Source organism: Amphiura filiformis, chromosome 14 (assembly GCF_039555335.1).
Source record: "Amphiura filiformis chromosome 14, Afil_fr2py, whole genome shotgun sequence".
NCBI lineage: Eukaryota > Metazoa > Echinodermata > Ophiuroidea > Amphilepidida > Amphiuridae > Amphiura > Amphiura filiformis.
Window position 1 is genome coordinate 12,479,750 of NC_092641.1, and position 20,941 is coordinate 12,500,690.

Consider the following 20,941-nt stretch of genomic DNA (forward strand, 5'->3'; position numbering starts at 1 on the left):
CAACCAAACCACCCAAGCTATCAGCCAGCCATCTAGAAGTGCTGTACCCAATGGTCGCCGTGTATAAATCCACAATTGGACGCAGTCGGGTGTAGGCTTATATATTGGGGGGGGGGGGTACAATACAACCTAGGTACATTCTCGGCCGTCGGGTAAAGATCTTTATAATTTTCTTTCTGTGATCTTATTTTCCTTCTTCAAATCTGAAAGGATAAACACAAGTTTGCGTTTGCATTTTGGCGTTGGGTCAGCTGGTAGCTCTTCATACATTTCTTTTCTTTATCGCTCAACTCTCTTCTCCTCTATCTCTCTTCTCTCTCTCTCTCTCTCTCTCTCTTCCTCTCTCTCTCTCTCTCTCTCTCTTCTTCTTCTTCTTCTTCTTATCGGATGTGTGTGTTTGTCTGTCAACGAGGTCTCTGCACCCCACGCCCCGCGTTTAGCAGAGTCCTCGTCAATCATCTTTCCCCCTCCCATTTTCATTTTGCTCAACAACCTAATTCTAAAATATAATCTCTGTCATCATGTATAGCCCCTCTTACTGTAAAGTATGCAGAGATTGACTCATTAACATTATTATCCATTGTATCAATGCATTTTGTAAAAATATCTATTGTATCATACTTACGATTCTTATCATGCATTACTATGCAGTATATTATGCATCCATCATATCAAACATTTAAAATGTACTCTGCCATCACTATAAGAGAATTAGAAATATTATTATTATACTATTTTATCATTATGTTATTATATTATTATATTATTATAATATTATATTATCATTACATTATTATGTTCTTATAATATTATATTAAAAACATTAAAAATTTTATATTTATTTTCATGTATTACTATGTTATATTTTGATAGTACATGTATGTATTATTCACTGAGCGTGTTTGTAGAGAGCCAGCTTATCAGTTGTTAGGCGCTTATCATCGTAGAAGTACTTCAAATTCAATTGCCATTGCAGTGTGGTATTTCCGTGATAAACTACTAGTACTACAAGCACGCTCGTAATATCATTATGCATTATGTATTTTGGTCAATCATACATAGTAATGTTATTCTAATTTAAGGTTACACGAAGAAACGTATAAAAACGTATAAAAGACGTATAAAGTTGTTCTCTAAAACCGCGTTTTCTCAGCAATCAAATATCGCAGTGAGTCAAATGTTGGTGCATGGATGTATCTTAACATTATTTTTGTTTGTTTATATAAATTTTTAGAATCCGTTTGAAAATCCTTCGTTTAAATCATTTTTACGCACCATGTTCACAAGATCAAAAACACGTTCCATGCAGTTTTTTTCAAAAATTCGCTCCGTATAAAACTACGCCGGGTGATTGTTTTCTCCTTTTTTTTTTTGTACTACAAATCGACCAAAGAAATAATGTTGCCATGGGGAAGAACCAAAAACAGTACCGATTAAATTTTATTAGCCCGTTTTTGGACGCAGTCGGGTGTAGGCTTATATATTGGGGGGGGGGGTACAATACAACCTAGGTACATTCTCGGCCGTCGGGTAAAGATCTTTATAATTTTCTTTCTGTGATCTTATTTTCCTTCTTCAAATCTGAAAGGATAAACACAAGTTTGCGTTTGCATTTTGGCGTTGGGTCAGCTGGTAGCTCTTCATACGTTTTCTTATCGCTCAACATTTCTCCTCTATCTCTTTCATTCCTCTCCCTCTTTCCTATTTTCTTCTCTTTCTCTCTCTCTCTCTCTCTCTCTCTCTCTCTCTCTCTCTCTCTCTCTCTCTCTCTCTCTCTCTCTCTTCTTCTTCTTCTTCTTATCGGATGTGTGTGTTTGTCTGTCAACGAGGTCTCTGCACCCCACGCCCCGCGTTTAGCAGAGTCCTCGTCAATCATCTTTCCCCCTCCCATTTTCATTTTGCTCAACAACCTAATTCTAAAATATAATCTCTGTCATCATGTATAGCCCCCCTTACTGTAAAGTATGCAGAGATTGACTCATTAACATTATTATCCATTGTATCAATGCATTTTGTAAAAATATCTATTGTATCATACTTACGATTCTTATCATGCATTACTATGCAGTATATTATGCATCCATCATATCAAACATTTAAAATGTACTCTGCCATCACTATAAGAGAATTAGAAATATTATTATTATACTATTTTATCATTATGTTATTATATTATTATATTATTATAATATTATATTATCATTACATTATTATGTTCTTATAATATTATATTAAAAACATTAAAAATTTTATATTTATTTTCATGTATTACTATGTTATATTTTGATAGTACATGTATGTATTATTCACTGAGCGTGTTTGTAGAGAGCCAGCTTATCAGTTGTTAGGCGCTTATCATCGTAGAAGTACTTCAAATTCAATTGCCATTGCAGTGTGGTATTTCCGTGATAAACTACTAGTACTACAAGCACGCTCGTAATATCATTATGCATTATGTATTTTGGTCAATCATACATAGTAATGTTATTCTAATTTAAGGTTACACGAAGAAACGTATAAAAAACGTATAAAAGACGTATAAAGTTGTTCTCTAAAACCGCGTTTTCTCAGCAATCAAATATCGCAGTGAGTCAAATGTTGGTGCATGGATGTATCTTAACATTATTTTTGTTTGTTTATATAAATTTTTAGAATCCGTTTGAAAATCCTTCGTTTAAATCATTTTTACGCACCATGTTCACAAGATCAAAAACACGTTCCATGCAGTTTTTTTCAAAAATTCGCTCCGTATAAAACTACGCCGGGTGATTGTTTTCTTTTTTGTATTGTACTACAAATCGACCAAAGAAATAATGTTGCCATGGGGAAGAACCAAAAACAGTACCGATTAAATTTTATTAGCCCGTTTTTGGGAAAATTTTTCGAGAATATTGTACCACAAAACACTGTTATGTTACATTATCGATATCTGGATTGTGGAACATTAATTTTGATTTCTAACTGCCTACATTATTTCTCAAAAGTATGTCGATTCCTTTACCATTTGAATTTCACTCCAAATTTAAGCTACTTTTGCAAAAATCGAGGTTTTTCGCCATCGATACCTCCGACATTTACAGCGGTGATGAGATTGTTTATCATAAGAGCGGCTGGTATGCACTATTCCATAATAGTCAGTTTAAGATCAATCGATTTCACAGATCACTCGGTAGCTCAATCGGTTAGCGCGCTGGCTGGACTCACGTTCGACTATATAACACTATAGTTTTGAGCTGGAAAACTTTGGTACGGGTTCGAGTCCATTCCATTTATTTTATTTTATTTTTCTGTCACTTTTTTTCTTTTTTCTTGTTTGTTTCTTTCTTTCTGACTGCAGCGATTGATTGTTTTTGCCCGTTTTTTTTCATTATATAATTCAGGAATTTTTAGGCTATACTAGTCTAATAGGCGCGGCCTATGAATATTTTTACAAATTAGATTAACAAAATATTGGTTGTTGGTTTTATTACTGTTGTTGTAGTTATTGTTGTAGGCCTATATATTGCATAATCAGGGTATAAATAGGCATACTAGCTATTTTAGCCTATAGAAGCATTGATTTATTTCACGACAGATATCATCCAGGATAATTTTAAAATTGAAAATTTAGAAAATCCAAAGGAAAATTGCCGAAAACGGCTGCCCACAATCACACCCCCCCATCAGCCCATATGGTCCTATCATGGTCGCCCCTTCCCTATCCCTGCAACATTTAGGATGACTCACGAGACGCGGTTTGTCCGTGGCCCTAGTTCAGATTGATACACTCTTGTACGCGTGAGTTCATTCTTTTCTGCATGGCTGTTTCCATTATTAACTTGCGCCCCTCTGGAATCAAGCCTTGAAAATCAATTGTATTTAACCTTAATTATATTGATTTAATTGTTACTGCCTAAATGTATTGAGATTTATTTATATACCAATGACTCTTGTTTACATTTAATGTTATTACTTTGTTGAGCTATTAGTATCACTTGTATATTGATGTTGATGATATTGATGAAAATAAAATATGAATGAATGAATGAACATGGACATTACTTGCTCGTCATATTTGTCCTTGTCCAACACGACAGTGGAATTTCCCTTGTCCGCCAGCAAGATTGTAATATCTACCGCTTGTTTCAGGTCTTTTATGGCCTTCCTTTCTTCTTTGGTAACATTTTGCTCTTATACTTTTGAAGACTTTAACGTGCTCGCTACTTTTCGCTCTTAGTTGGATTTTATCATCCTGAGGTAGGTGTTTACATGCCAACTCGGTAGCCAATACAAATTCTTCCCCACATATCTCTGGTGGCAAAACGGCTAAATTGAGTCCTCTTGCTAACACGAAATGTTAACACGAAGAAATGTTTATGATTTCACCACTTTCATTTTTTAATAATCAGTAGTTTAATACCTAATTGTACCTGCTCAAAATAAATTATTGGTATATTTCACATAATCCTTTATCTTTAAAAAAAAAATAGCATAGGGCTTAGAGAAGTATACAATCAACCATGTGTTATCGTTCTACCAAATTGCAAAACCACGCAAGATTCCATACTCTGGGTTAGAATTATGTAACAATGCCTCGATTAGGCTCGTCATTTTCTCCACTACTTTCACCATAATTCAGGAAGTGTCAATAATGCTTTTGTGTTTATTATTTATTAAAATATTATAATAATTTATTACGTAATCAAGTATTCAACCTCGCAATTACACATTTGTTTTGAAAGACAAACTCGTATTTATCATAAGTCATAGCATGGAAGAAAGAGATAAGAAGGAACCACAACGAACGCATTCACTTTGTCCACTCCCTTTACCGACATTTAGTTGACATTGTTATTCATGAGGATTTACTTTGATCAATACCCCGCGTTAAATAGGTGATTGGTATTGTATTCCATGTATTTGCATGTCTTCTGGAGCGTGTGTGAAGGATGATTTGAACTAATGACCTTCCGTGCAAGCACCCTATAGGATTTTCTTTGGTGACGTGATCATCGGTCATTGATGGCCTACATCTTTTTCTTCCATTTTGCCCAATTTTTCCGAACTTTGATGACTTTTTTCTCAGAGTTGGCAGTCTTTGGCACTGAAACGAGTTAGCTAGTTACGATTATACACATATAAACTATTAAATTAAACAGGTTTTATGTACCGGACTCAACCGGAACATTGTGCATTATTTAAGAACATTTTACATCTATTTTTCATCGAAAAAGTCACCAAAATCTTACCTTATTTGCTAAAGATGAAACTCAGCAAAAAATCGGCCGATTTTGATTACCTTTTCGATGTTTTATAGGACATTTTCTACACAACACGATCAAGAAAACAGTTTGACTGTAGATCCCAAAACAAAGCTACTATACATGTTCAGAGCATCAGTGAAATTCCATAATCTTACTTCTGGGTAGCGTTTGTTTGTTCGTGGATGGGTTTGTTATAAATTTTTTCCAGTAATAATTTTGCCAAGCATCGATCGCGGTAAATGGATCATACATGAAAGTAAGTACCATTAATAGCTTTTCTTTTCATGCGTCAATAGATAAGCGGATTAAAACTTCGCCGATCGAAGTCGTTGTGGTTCCTTCTCATCTCTTTCTTCCATGGTCATAGGTACTCTAGTCATGCTTTAGCGGTGATAAATAATAGTTGCGGAGATATATTGACCGTCCCTCGTAATAAACAATCATGGCTAATCATCTTGCTCCGAAGGGACACCCATTCTGCTACGAAGCAGTACCGGAACTATCAGAACAAAAATGCGGAAGAATTTTGTAGTGTGGTGCCTGTAGGAACTGAGCATTTACTGCCCTCTAATTTGTATGTATATCTTGAAGCAAAAGTTATAAATTATGCATCAAAATAGAGCGCAGCATTCAACTCAGCACCATGAAAAATCCTTAAGGTTACACGAAGAAACGTATAAAAAACGTATAAAAGACGTATAAAGTTGTTCTCTAAAACCGCGTTTTCTCAGCAATCAAATATCGCAGTGAGTCAAATGTTGGTACATGGATGTATCTTTACATTATTTTTGTGTGTTTATACACATTTTTAGAATCCGTTTGAAAATCCTTCGTTTAAATCATTTTTATACACCATGTTCACAAGATCAAAAACGCGTTCCATGCAGTTTTTTTCAAATGTTCGCTCCGTATAAAACCACGCCAAGTGATTGTTTTCTCCTTTTATGTATTGTACTACAAATCGACCAAAGAAATAATGTTGCCATGGGGAAGAACCAAATACAGTACCGATTAAATTTTATTAGCCCGTTTTTGGGAACAATTTTCGAGAATCTTGTGCCACAAAACACTGTTATGTTACATTATCGATATCTGGATTGTGGAACGTAATAATTTTGATTTCTAACTGCCTACATTATTTCTCAAATGTCTGCCGCTTACTTTACCATTTGAATTTCACTCCAAATTTGAGCTACTTTTGCCAAAAAACGAGGTTTTTCGCCATCGATACCTCCGACATTTACAGCGGTATTGAGCTTGTTTATCATAAGAGCCTGTTATGCACCGGGGTTATGCACTATTCCATAATAGTCAGTTTGAAATCAATCAATTTCATATGTCTCTCAGTGGCTCAATCGGTTAGCGCGATGGACTCACGCTGGACTATATAATGCTAATGTTTAGAGCTGGGAAACTTTGGTACGTGTTCGAGTCCCGATGTGGTCCATTTAGTTTATTTTTGTCTCACTTTTTTTCTTTTTTCTTGTTCGTTTCTTTCTTTCTGACTGCAGCGATTGATTGTTTTTGCCCGGTTTTTTTTTCATTACATAATTCAGGAATTTTTAGGCCTATACTAGTCTAATAGGCACGGCCTATGAATATAGGACCTATTTTTACAAATTAGTAATAACAAAATATTGGTTGTTGGTTTTGTTATTGTTGTTGTAGTTATTGTTGTAGACCTATATATTGCATAATCAGGGTATAAATAGGCCTACTTGGCCTATTATAGCCTATAGAAGCATTGATTTATTTCACGGCAGATATCATCCAGGATAATTTTAAAAATTGAAAATTTAGAAAATCCAAAGGAAAATTGCCGAAAACGGCTGCCCACAATTACCCCCCCCCACACACACACACATCAGGCCATATGGTCCTATCATGGTCGCCCCCTCCCTATCCCTGCAACATATATAGGATGACTCGCGAGCCGCGGTTTGTCCGTGGCCCTAGTTCAGATTGATACACTATTGTACGCGTGAGTTCATTCTTTTCTGCATGGCTGTTTCCATTATTAACTTACGCCCCTCTGGAATCAAGCCTTGAAAATCAATTGAATTTAAACTTAAGTATTAAATTGGATTGAACTAGGCCGGGAAACTAGGGATAGAGTAAGGGGTTCAAATGGGATTTTTTTTTAACTTTGACCTAGTCGGGCCAAATTCGAATTGGCCACCATATCTAGATATTAAACGGAAATTCTATATTCGCATATTGGCAACGTGAGCAGCTAGCATGCACTCATCACTTGTGTTTTGTACACTTCAGGAATAAAGGGGTCTAGTGAACGTATTATCATATGTGATGCGATCAAGCAAAATCAGTCGGAACTCGGAAATATTGATTTTTGAGATATAGCCAAACAAAGGAACTCTTTCGTTTTGTTTCATATTGTTTTGGAAACTCTTTAATTGCTTATATCTTTGGAACTGGTTGTTTAATTTCAATGTTGTTTGCTGCAAAATCCAGCTTTGTAAATGCTTTTTACTATCCTACAAGAAACTGAAAATGTAATATTTCCGAGTTCCGACTGATTTTGCTTGATCGCATCACACATTATAGTTGAAATAAAGTCAAAGTCATTGTTCCTCCTCATTTAAATAATATTCTGCATGTCCTTCAGTTGGAATTTCTCATAGAACAACAACATACGGTTTGACCATTTGGAATTTCCCATTCCAATAGAGCAATAAAATACTGTTTGGTTTGGATGTTTTGGAATCATATCTGGAATCTCGGGGAGGGGGGGGGTTCTTGGAAAATATTTGTACGGGGGTGATGAAAGTATATTTCAGAATGTTGACCATCTCTATACCTGCGTAGTGCACAAAAACCACCCGATTACTATACTTCGCTTGTATGTTAACCATCCCATCTCTTTACCATTTTTACTGAAATGGTGACCCATCATTATACCTGTTATTAAAGGGTGACATTGACAAAAAAGATTCACATAACATGATACATGTACTTTCAGTTTTACAATCATTAAAGCAATAATGTGTGATTTGCAAAAAGAATAGATTCCTATTTAAATGTTTTAATTATCCCCTTTTAATTTCGAGCCAAACAAACGAAGAAAATTGCGATTTCAGTCCAGCGCCTACAATGCGTGTACTACGCTCGCCGATCATAACATGTAATACTGCACGGAGCATTGCGCTCGACGTGTGCACACATAAGCTGGCATCCACGGGAGATGTTAGCAAGCAGTCGATCGATGAACTATGAGTAAAACCGGGTCGACCCGGTTTTAATATAAAAAGTTAAATTTTACTGTTATTGAAGCACTTCAGGCTTAGTCTTTTACGTGGTATTTTAGTACACCACTGGGTATTATAATTATGCAAAAAGTAAAACTCCGAGTAAAATTGAGGGCGTCGCTGTGAAGCAAATCACACATTATGACTTTAAGTGCCTATTTATTTCAATGTAAGCGCAGGGGAGTAGCAAAAAATTACAGTTGCATCATACAATACATAGAGACTGTATGTCTTCGAGTTTCCCAAAAACATCTCAATACCATCACAGAAATAAGGGGTCATGAATATACCCGAAAAAACTTCAAAACCACCCCCTCCCCCCCAGTATACCAAAAACGATGAAAATGCATCTCAAACACTCCGGGTCTGGAATTCACTCTTATCTGTCATGTAGAACCCTTAAGAGTTCAACGTTTTAGTTAAGCGAATTGGTGCAATTAGCTAGCACACATTTTTAATTAAAACATAAAAAATATATCGAGCTTCTAATCAGATAGTGAAGTAGGCTAAAGATGGATGCAACAAAATGGGTACAGAATAAACAAACAAAAATTGGCATTTAGTGATTAATATTTGAATAGGCCGCAAAATTACCACTTCTGGAAACCATATAAGAAAGTGGACAGATGCCAAGCATCTACACTAAAAAAATCCAGTTTAATTTTGTAAAATTTCCCTAAATTTATACAATTTTGTTCGGAATTTCAAAATCTCCACTTTTTATTGAATAAAAATGTTCTGTAATAATTTGAAGTGTTGAATTTCAACCAAATTCAAAATATTCCTCAAGAGGGTTTTCAAACTAAGGGCCTTGATGTAATTAGCTAGCATACCATCTAAAAAATTAAATACTAAAAGTATCGGGTTTAACGACGATAACTTGGTAATCACTAATAAAAATCACTTATTTCCAAAAATAAAACAAACACTAATATCGTTTCAAGTCATGTGTGATAAAAACAAAGTTGTCGGCATCATCATCGTTATCGTCAACGTGTGCATGAGTGATAATGCATTCATTAGTAGCAACAGGTACGATAACTTCATGCGAAACCCGGGGATGTCATTGCTTGTTTTTGACGTAGGCCCTTGGTTAATTGATCCACAACAGCATTAGAAATATCATTAAGTACAAATTAATCGACAGACCGTAAAGGTGATTGATATGGAGATGAAATGACGATCTGGTAAATATCATTATTTTTATTGAAATAATTATACCGCCTACCACTTTAGATGTACTTTCGTAGCTTGGTAGGAAATGAACAAACCGTGGAGAAAAACAAAGTCCTTTTTATGGAAAAGTAGAAAAGAAAACAGGGAGTTCTACGAGAATCGACCGAAAAGTGGACGTTTAATGTCCATAAGTTGACATCGGTGGACTTTCTTGGTGTGAGAGCAGTGTTTTTCCAAACCTTTTGATTTTTAATTGTTTTGGGTGACGCGAGAATACTCCCACAAGCCACTGGTTACGCTAATGACCAAGGCTCAAATTGGAAGCATGCTGTATTTAAACCAACAATTTTGGTAAAGTTTAGAATTCTAAACCCATGAGTGAAAATCTTCGAATTGAATAAAAACAGGTACAGGACACTGAGTGATAGCAAGAATCGCGTTGTTTGTATACCGTTATGTAGGTTTGCATTTATATACACCAAGAAAAAAGTTTAACCGTCAGGCGATTACCACTTTTGCTACTATATCAAGAAATTATTAGCTCTGCGTTTCGACATGAAACTGGATCTTGAGAGAGAGTTTGCGGAAAATACCAGTCTTCATGGGATTGCTCGCATTTTCCAGTCTGCTGGGGTTATCTTAAAGCTCATTTGGTCGGTAATCTTCTTGGCAGCTTTAGGTTTGTTCGTTTGGCAGTTTTCTGAGCGAATTACAGCATATCTGAAATTTGATTACAACACCCTTGTTGAGGTATGTATTTCATTATCATCATTCTTATTGTTCTTGTATTTTATAATATCATTTCTGCAATTTCCTATATTGATCATCGGCTTTTCATTCCAGCTACAAAAACGTTAAGTATATATCATTCGTTTTATAAGGTTTACTTTGAGGACTGTTAAATATCAAAAATTTTAAAAATATCAAATTTTATTAATTTGTATTATATCGCCAATTTAAAAAAATCAAAACTATTTGATATCAGAAGGAAATTCTACGTATTCAAAATGCAATTCGTTATGCCTGGTGTATTCTCAGCTCCCACAAAAATACTTTGCAAACGTTAATATCCGATTTCTTAATGCCTAGATAAATAAACATGATAAAAAAATAAATAAATGAATATCAGATAATATGAAATGAAATATGTGACTGGACACCACGAATCAGCCATAAAGTCGGCCCCAGTCAATTTTGTTTTATTTCGTGTTTAGAAAATATATATCATAAGCTTTATTTGACTTCAAACGATATCCAGATGCGGAGTTATGGTTTGTTGAACTCTGTTCCCTCAACAAAATTGTACCTTTTTTTTGTTCTTCATGTGACTGTTTTTCCACATTTCTGGTAATAAATATCAAACAGTCATAATTGGCAGTCAGTTCAAATCATCCCCAAGTCAACGAGGTTCAGGAATTTACTCTTATTGTTAATTGTTGGTTATACATACCTAGACAAATACAATGCTTTGTTATCCACCACTTGAACAGGATATAACCAAAGCAAACAAAGACAAGAACTATTGTATAGAAATTGGTAGAATCTTATTATCCTCTTCAGCAATAGGATTATTGATTGGTTTGAACAGTGTTTGATAAGATACTTGTCACACCGAGTTGAGATACGACCTTCAAGAACATTTTACACTGTAACTCAGAATGCAATTAGCCGAGTTTACGGCTCATTCGTAGTGTCCACTCACATATTATACAGCCTGTAGCCCGGGCCACCAATACAATGGTGCAACCAAAATGATTCCAGACCGAATATTCAAACACTAAGTCAAACCCTATTTTTTGTATTATATACTGTACAAGAAGCCCTTCATTTTTCTTTTAGATTATTGTTCAGTCCTGCGTTGCAATTGAATACGATCAGTCATTTTATTTAATATCTTTTTGATACCTGTGGAACTGATGGTATTCATACAGTCATACAGTACGCGGATTTAGGGTTTCTCTACCGGAAGTCAATTGGTGCCGAAATTCCTTCCCAAAATGCAATAAGTGTTTTGCATAACAATAGATACAGTTCGGAGGTTTATCAATATTCTTTGTTATGCAATACGCATATTGGTGGGAAGGAATTTCGGCACAAATTGACTTCCGGTAGAGAACCCTAAATCCGCGTATAGATCAAACACAGATGAACAGATCCTGCAACATTCATTCATTACTTACATTAACCAACTACACTGACTTTTTCTTTTAATTTCTTGTTTCTTTTGACCAGGTTGAATATCGATCAGAATTGCCTTTCCCAGCCGTGACAATCTGCAACTACAATCGCATTTATAGTACCAAAATAACTAAGGAATATGAAGAGTAAGTGACGATCAGTGTCGAAAACAATAACAAATTTTTATATTTACTGATACTAAAAGAGGTTTTACGGGAACACGGTTACATTCTAGTTAAATTTGAACATACTCCTGCAAGACCAAGACTTTTCAAAATAATTATTACCAAATTGGGGCTTACTTTTGGGGCTTACTTTGTATGCGCCACCCAACGCATTCCTGTCCTAATAAATCTTCACATGTTCACATATGTGACCCGGCAGCACAAATGAGCCGTAAATTCCCTAAATTATATTCTGAGTTACACTGTAAAATGTGTACGAAGGTCATATTCATCGGTAACTTAACCTGGCCCGACATCCGTCTCATTTCGATAGTCAAAAACTAATCAATAATCCTATTGTTGAAGTGGATAATAAGCTTCTACCCTAGATGGCTATAGAACTGTTAATAGCTCTGGTCTTTGTACAGGTATGCATAACCAACAATTAACAATGAGAGAACTTTCTTAAACCTCGTTGACTTGGGGATGATTTGAAATGACCGCCAATTATGACTGTTTGATATTTATTGCCAACAATGTGGAAAAAGAGACACATGTAAAAACGTAAAAGCTATAATTTTGTTGAAGGAGCAAAGTTAAACAAACCATAACCCCGCTTCTGGATATCATTTGAAGTCAAATGATATACCATTTTAAAGTTTATGATGTTTATTTTTTAAACACAAAATAAAACAAAATTGACCGGGGGAGGAATTTACGGCTCATTCGCCGTGGACGGTCACATATCACATATAATATACAGACTTGACATTTAATATGGTATATTTCTTCACGAAATGCCAAGACTAATCTGCAAGGGGTGTGTATAAACCGCACGGCTAAATATTGATTGCACATTGAAAGTGGATTTCAGTTCAGATGAATACCAGTTTCTGAGGAAGTTTAGGAAAAATCACCTTAAACCGCTATAAATGTGATAATAACAGAACAATGTTCCATAAAGTCCGACAATGTATCCCCCCACATATCTTAAATTCAACCTCCTTAAATCCGCCATTTTAGGCAAATGCATTACATTATGAGCACCCTTATGTAATTTCAAGGAAAGCACATTTCCATCGAAACATTTATTTTATACCATCTCCCCACACACACACATTAATATTTAGACCATGCGGTTTATACAGACCCCTTCCAGATTAGTCTTGGTACTTCGTGAAGAAATATTTCATGGTAAATGTCAAGTCTGTATATACAATTTTCATCTGCATGTGGACCTTTTTGTGAATACGTGGATAAGAACCAAACGAAATAAGTGAGTGAGTGAGTGAGTGAGTGAGTGAGTGAGTGAGTGAGTGAGTGAGTGAGTGAATGAGTGAGTGAGTGAGTGAGTGAGTGAGTGAGTGAGTGAGTGAGTGAGTGGTGAGTGAGTGAGTGAGTGAGTGAGTGAGTGAGTGAGAGAGTGAGTGAGTGAGTGAGTGGGTGGGTGGGTGGGTGTGTGAGTGGAGTGAGTGGAGTGAGTGAGTGAGTGAGTGAGTGGTGAGTGAGTGAGTGAGTGAGTGAGTGAGTGAGTGAACGAGTGAGCGAGTGAGTGAGTGCTCCGTTTTCTATGAATTTATTACTGTATTATTCGGTCATCTGGGGTTTTTTTCTCGATCTCATGCAGGAACCTAGGAAAGTATCTCGGTTTCGTAGACAATTCGAATTATTACTACTTATATTCTGATAATAGTTGGAGCGATATATCGTTTTTCGATTTCAAGCAATTTGCTGAACAATCTGGTTTCAGCCTAAATGACAGCCTGGTATGGTGTGATTGGAAAGGGAAGTTAGATTCTTGCTCTGCTGATGATTTCACTGCGATATTTATACCGAAATATGGCATCTGTTATCAGTTTAATATCAAAATGGCAATCGACTCCATCAAACTTCACCAGGAGCTGGTAATGGATTGAGTATTCTAATAGATATTCGCCACGACGAGTATACGGAATCTAGTGAATATGGAAATCAAGAAGCAGGGTTGAAATTTGTTGTGCATAACTGGAATGACCCTCCTCTTGTTGAGGCGTTAGGGCTTGCCATTTCGCCTGGGTTTCATACATACGCTGCCGTGAGACAAACAAAGTACGAAGCATTGCCCAAACCTTACGGTAAATGTAAAACTGTAAAAGATGGCTATAATAAGCAAGACTGTTTAATTGATTGTCGTTTAGACTACATAGTCGATCAGTGTGGCTGTCGACCGTCTGGGTATCCTGGTGACGTCAAGTTGTGCACCCCAGACCAACAAATAGATTGTGTCGATGAGGCGCTTCAAGAATACCGCTCATTAGGCAGCAGTGACGAGTGCGATTGCCCAATGCCGTGTACAGAAGTTGTGTATACAACATCACTCTCAACGGCTTATTATCCGAACGACGAATTCGCGAAAGTATTGGATCAGCTAAATTTTTTGGGCTTAAGCTTGTCAAACCTTCGTAAAAACTTAGTTTATCTAGACGTTTATTTCGATCAAATAAGTGAAACTAAGTTTAAGCAGGTTGAAGCCATGAGTTTCTCGGCCTTGCTGTCTGATTTGGGTGGACAAATGGGGTTGTTTCTCGGTGTGAGTGCAATCACAGCGGCGGAAGTATTGGAGTATATCGTGAGAAAAATAATTCGTTTATTTAAGATGTGATGTACCCTGTATAATTGTGTTTCATGAACTAGGGGAAGTTACCTTTATAATCATGCAATAATTTGTTTATTATGACATCATGGGGGAAACCCAGATGAATGCAATAACAACATCATTTGTGAAGACTATTTATGTCATGGGAAAATCCCTGAGACCGATTGTGAAATGGACATAATAGTGGGGAAAACCCACAGGAAGTGATGTAAGGTGAAATGTGAATGTCTATGATTAGAACAGTGGGAAAATCCCAGATGGGGGATAAAACACAATGTTAATAATAATTCTAGGCAGACCTGTATCGATTTGATTGTAAAAATGTGGTTGGTGTAGTTATCTCTCAAAAAAGAGATCAATAATAATTAAGCTGGGTACTCAGAGAGTATTACAAAGTGTGGCCATGGAGGATTCCTACAGTGCTACAAGTTCAGCCTTGACTGAAATTATGATTATTATTTCGGAGGTACGAAAATGGACCAAAGTAAGACATCAGGGTCTACTGCGGATTGTAGAGGCGACTTTATGAAATTTTGTTACAATTATTATCATCTGGATACAGATCTGACAGGCTGCAATAGCCTTTATTATTGTCACAGTTGATAGTGTTGATCTGGGCTATGCTTACAGTCCAATTCCTTGAAAGAAAGGAAATTACAAACCAGAAATATTTTATGTAGTCAAAGTGCTACTATTTACCAGTGTTGTCGGAGAAGATCTAGAATACGTCAAAGAACGTTATTCTTCCAAGAAAGGAATATATATTCTTCTGTCGACTTGCTGAAGTCTGGTGTTTTGATTCAACGCAACTGTCAAAATAAGTGGGGACAGCTGCATCGCAGTCCTGCTTCCTGAAGATATTGTGTGAAAGGAGGAAATAGCACCAAATTTGGAGAAAGCAGCGCAAGGAGTTAAATTTGGAGAACTGCACAAGGAGTTTAGCATAGGAGAACGGCGCAAGGAGTTTAGCATAGGAGGACGGCGCAAGGAGTTTAGTATAGGATAATTGCGCAAGGAGTTGTAAACGTGTTTGGAGAACACCATTTTCGTGTAAGGATTTTATACGCAAGGAGTTATCAATGCAAGTGTACAAAGGACTTCGCTGATTGTCGCAGGACAAGTGAATAGGGATATATTACATCAGTCGTCCAGAACATTACAAGAACTTTATGATCACCAAGAAGAAGAATGCTGGCTAAGTACAAAATAGATAAAGAGTGATTATATTTGATTAATGTATATGTGCATTTGTAGTCATTATATTGTACCAAACGAAACTTGCTTTCAATTAAAGACTTAGATTTTGTTAGCTTAAACGAACAGTGTATTTGTGTTGTGCATTCGTGTGAGTTCGGGTAAAAGGTGATTTTGGCCTTGAGTCAAGTACGACTCGTAACAAAATTGGGGGCTCGTCCGGGAAATACACTGTAAAAAAAGTTAACATTAATTTACTGAGTCTTGAAAGTGAAAGTACAGTATGGAGTTCAAAGCAGGAGAGTTTCTTGAAACTATAGATTGGGAGAAGTTTGATAAGTTGAAGAAACCTGATTTAGTAGCATTTGCAAAATACTATGAATTGGATGTAAAGCAAGCCAACAGAAAACAAATAATCAAAAATGCCTGAATTGATGTTTTGGTTGATGAAGAGTATTTTGAAGAATCCATTTTGGAGAAGAGAAAAGAGGTCAAAACTGAAATCGGGGATGCAGTTAAGTTGAAAGAACTAGAAGTTCAGGTGGAAATGGAAAAAAATGAAAAAGCAATTGCAGTTGGACATGCAAAAGCTAGATATGCAAAATAAAGAAAAACAAGAAAGATTAGACATGGAAAACAAGAAATTAGAAATGGAAGAAAAAGCACACCAAGAAAAGATGGCGCTTGAGCACCACAAATTAGAAACAGAAGAAAAGGAAAAGGTAGCAAAATTGGAACTTGAAAAACAAAAGTTGGAAATGGAAGAAAATTTGAAACAAAAAGAAATTGAAGAAAAGTACAAGTTTGAACAAGAGAAGTTGGCAAAGCTAGGTGACAAATACTCATCAAGTTTCTCCTCAAAGTCAGGGTTTGATGTTACAAAGTATGTAAAGCTGGTGCCTAAATTCAAAGAAAAAGATGTTGACGAGTATTTCCAACATTTTGAAAAGGTAGCTACAAATTTGAAATGGCCTCCAGAGCATTGGACCCTACTTTTACAAAGTAGTTTTGTGGGGAAGGCCAGGGAAACTTACTCAGCTCTACCAATAGAGAAGTGTAACAGTTATGAAGAAGTCAAACAGGCAGTCCTTAAGGCCTATGAACTGGTGCCTGACGCATACAGACAAAAGTTCAGAGATTCAAGAAAGAAGCAGAACAAAATTCTATTTGCTTTTTACAAACAAAAATTCCTTTAAAAAGGAACATGTGTGTGACAAGTAGTCACTGTATAAAGTGTAAGAGGTGTAATGTAACTTCCAAGTTGACATTGTTATAAGTTCGTGTGAATGAGAAAGACTTTAAGAAAGTGTTCATTACATTCAAACTTTCTTCTTTTAAGGGGGAGGGTGTGATCCCAGCTAACCAAATAACGTTCTCAAAACGTTCTGAGAAAGTACCGTTGACGTTTTCTAGACGTTTCGATAAAACGTTTTAAACACGTAATTTTGTTGAAGGTGTTTTACGTTCTAAAGACGTTATTAAAAGACGTACTAAAAACGTTTTCACAACGTAAACAACGTTTTAAAAACCTTTCTTTCTGTCACCCAGGACGTATCCAGGACCTACAGAAAACGTAGCGGACGTTGGAGCACGCAACGAACGTACTACGAACGTTGTAGAAACGTCCAAAACGTCCTGAAAACGTTATAGGAACGTAAAAAACGTATTGTATATTTTGTTTTTTATTGCAGGACGCACTTATGTTCGTTTCTACTACGTATTTAGAACGTTATAATGACGTATTGAAAACTTTTATTAGTACACTTTACAAAGTACCAAAAATATCATACATAATATACAAAACTATAAGTCCGGCTTCTAGAAGAAAAAACGCGGTCCATGGCAGTTTTACAGTGACCAAGTGACGAAAACTCCGGACGAAAACTGTAGTATAAACACGAGAACCGTTTGTAGTGATACGTCTACCATGATGATGATAGTATTCACACCAAAGGTAATACGTATGACCTCAACAGTTACGTGTTCGACAGCAGCAGCAGGTTCTTCATTTTACCGGCAGGAATATCAGCATGATCCCGGGAAAAATATACACGATAAGCAGAAACACATCCCTGTATGCATAGGCCTACCTGTTTGGGATAATTATTATGTTTGCACCTTAATAATTCCGCCAATACATGTACCGACAAGATACTTGCATTACAAACACTACAACACACTTTCCGTTTTCACAGGGAAGTGGTTAGTCGGTAACACAAATCAAGGAAAAAACATCACTATAGGCCTACCTGAAAATGTCACTTCTTGGAAAACGTTGATGCTTTGATAATATATATATAGAGAGGAATTATTCCCGGAGCCATGTGTCACAGTGAGATTCCGGCATACATAATAATACAGTTGATACATACACGTTGCACATAGTACTGTACTTGCTTTGGTGAGTGACCGTTTAAGGTCAAGTTCAACCTGATGCATTCTTTCCATATTCTAGCTGCGTGGGTGCTATCATAGTCTTGCTCTTGAGGTCAAGACACAAAGTGAAAGTGTATGTGTATACGCACATATACACCGTTTTCATGGGACCATTTGAAATCTTACTTCCCTTTCAGTTTTTGAAATGTTTGCGTTCTACGTGTACATATAGGCCTATAGAACTATTTATGCATGAGTATATAAATACAAAATTATATTGACTCCATAGGCCTATGCAAAATGCAAATAAACGCGTCATCTTCTTGTACACGTTTATGAATAAATTAAAATCAAATTTCTACTTGTAGAATTTAAATTCTTCTTTTAGGCCTACATTCTATTGTACATTTCCAATATTCTATTGATAAAGAAACGTTTAACAGACGTCAGCACAATACGATTTGAGAAAGTTGCAGGCGAATGTTTTATACACGTCGCGAAATAACGTTCAGTTTATAACGTTCACAATACGTCTTGTGAACGTCCTAATAAGACGAAATTAAAGCTTCAACATTATAACCAAATCGCAACGTTTTAAATACGTTTTAAACACGTTTTGGAAGACGAAGACGTAAAAGACCTAACCAGAACCTAACAAAAACGTTTTGTAAACGTTTTGTGTTTGCTGGGATGTACCCTGTATAATTGTGTTTCATGAACTAGGGGAAGTTACCTTTATAATCATGCAATAATTTGTTTATTATGACATCATGGGGGGAAACCCAGATGAATGCAATAACAACATCATTTGTGAAGACTATTTATGTCATGGGGAAAATCCCCTGAGACCGATTGTGAAATGGACATAATAGTGGGGAAAACCCACAGGAAGTGATGTAAGGTGAAATGTGAATGTCTATGATTAGAACAGTGGGAAAATCCCAGATGGGGGATAAAACACAATGTTAATAATAATTCTAGGCAGACCTGTATCGATTTGATTGTAAAATGTGGTTGGTGTAGTTATCTCACAAAAAGAGAGATCAATAATAATTAAGCTGGGTACTCAGAGAGTATTACAAAGTGTGGCCATGGAGGATTCCTACAGTGCTACAAGTTCAGCCTTGACTGAAATTATGATTATTATTTCGGAGCTACGAAAATGGACCAAAGTAAGACATCAGGGTCTACTGCGGATTGTAGAGGCGACTTTATGAAATTTTGTTACAATTATTATCATCTGGATACAGATCTGACAGGCTGCAATAGCCTTTATTATTGTCACAGTTGATAGTGTTGATCTGGGCTATGCTTACAGTCCAATTCCTTGAAAGAAAGGAAATTACAAACCAGAAATATTTTATGTAGTCAAAGTGCTACTATTTACCAGTGTTGTCGGAGAAGATCTAGAATACGTCAAAGAACGTTATTCTTCCAAGAAAGGAATATATATTCTTCTGTCGACTTGCTGAAGTCTGGTGTTTTGATTCAACGCAACTGTCAAAATAAGTGGGGACAGCTGCATCGCAGTCCTGCTTCCTGAAGATATTGTGTGAAAGGAGGAAATAGCACCAAATTTGGAGAAAGCAGCGCAAGGAGTTAAATTTGGAGAACTGCACAAGGAGTTTAGCATAGGAGAACGGCGCAAGGAGTTTAGCATAGGAGGACGGCGCAAGGAGTTTAGTATAGGATAATTGCGCAAGGAGTTGTAAACGTGTTTGGAGAACACCATTTTCGTGTAAGGATTTTTATACGCAAGGAGTTATCAATGCAAGTGTACAAAGGACTTCGCTGATTGTCGCAGGACAAGTGAATAGGGATATATTACATCAGTCGTCCAGAACATTACAAGAACTTTATGATCACCAAGAAGAAGAATGCTGGCTAAGTACAAAATTGATAAAGAGTGATTATATTTGATTAATGTATATGTGCATTTGTAGTCATTATATTGTACCAAACGAAACTTGCTTTCAATTAAAGACTTAGATTTTGTTAGCTTAAACGAACAGTGTATTTGTGTTGTGCATTCGTGTGAGTTCGGGTAAAAGGTGATTTTGGCCTTGAGTCAAGTACGACTCCTAACAAAGAGGACAACAAATAACAACAGAGTAATAGCACTAAATCCGTAAAAGTCTAATTATTGACCATTTCGGCGAAATTTTGACGAAATTCGGTCGATTCATAATACGATGCGCCTCCAACGTTTGCTTGGGTAAGGTCAAAGTACGCAGTGCATAATGGGAAAATGTCGACATCCAAACCTGCGTAATAGTACGAATACATCATAAATGTCATTGTGTTTTAAATGTCAATAAAAATTAATGATGTTACACGCAAATCCGTGGTAAAACACTAATTTACAATAATAGTAGATGCATGTCTATCTATTGATTACACGGAATCCTTCGTGGAGCTGTTTTCAATTCAGCATTATTATTATCACACTTGCGTGAAAATGCAGTGATGGCTAGAACGGCTTTGTCGACTCTGAAGGTCAAAAATTGGACTGGTAAGAGCAACCGCTGGTGGCGCATCATAATTGTGAATCGCCACCAGGTTTTGAAGTTATTGGATGAAGACAAACATTTTGACAATTTTTTTTGACATATGGCCCCCTCTCCATAGAGGGTCACGTGGGGGTCAAAAAGAAAAATTGTCTAATGTCGTCAAGAGACATGTCAAATTACTCGTCTCATCACAACGATT

The 20,941-nt window shown here is 36.3% G+C and overlaps 1 pseudogene; it reads left to right on the forward strand.

The window, feature by feature from the left end:
- The first annotated feature begins 12,824 nt into the window (after window positions 1-12,824).
- LOC140169201 (acid-sensing ion channel 1-like) lies at window positions 12,825-20,388 on the forward strand (annotated as a pseudogene).
- Window positions 20,389-20,941: the final 553 nt, after the last annotated feature.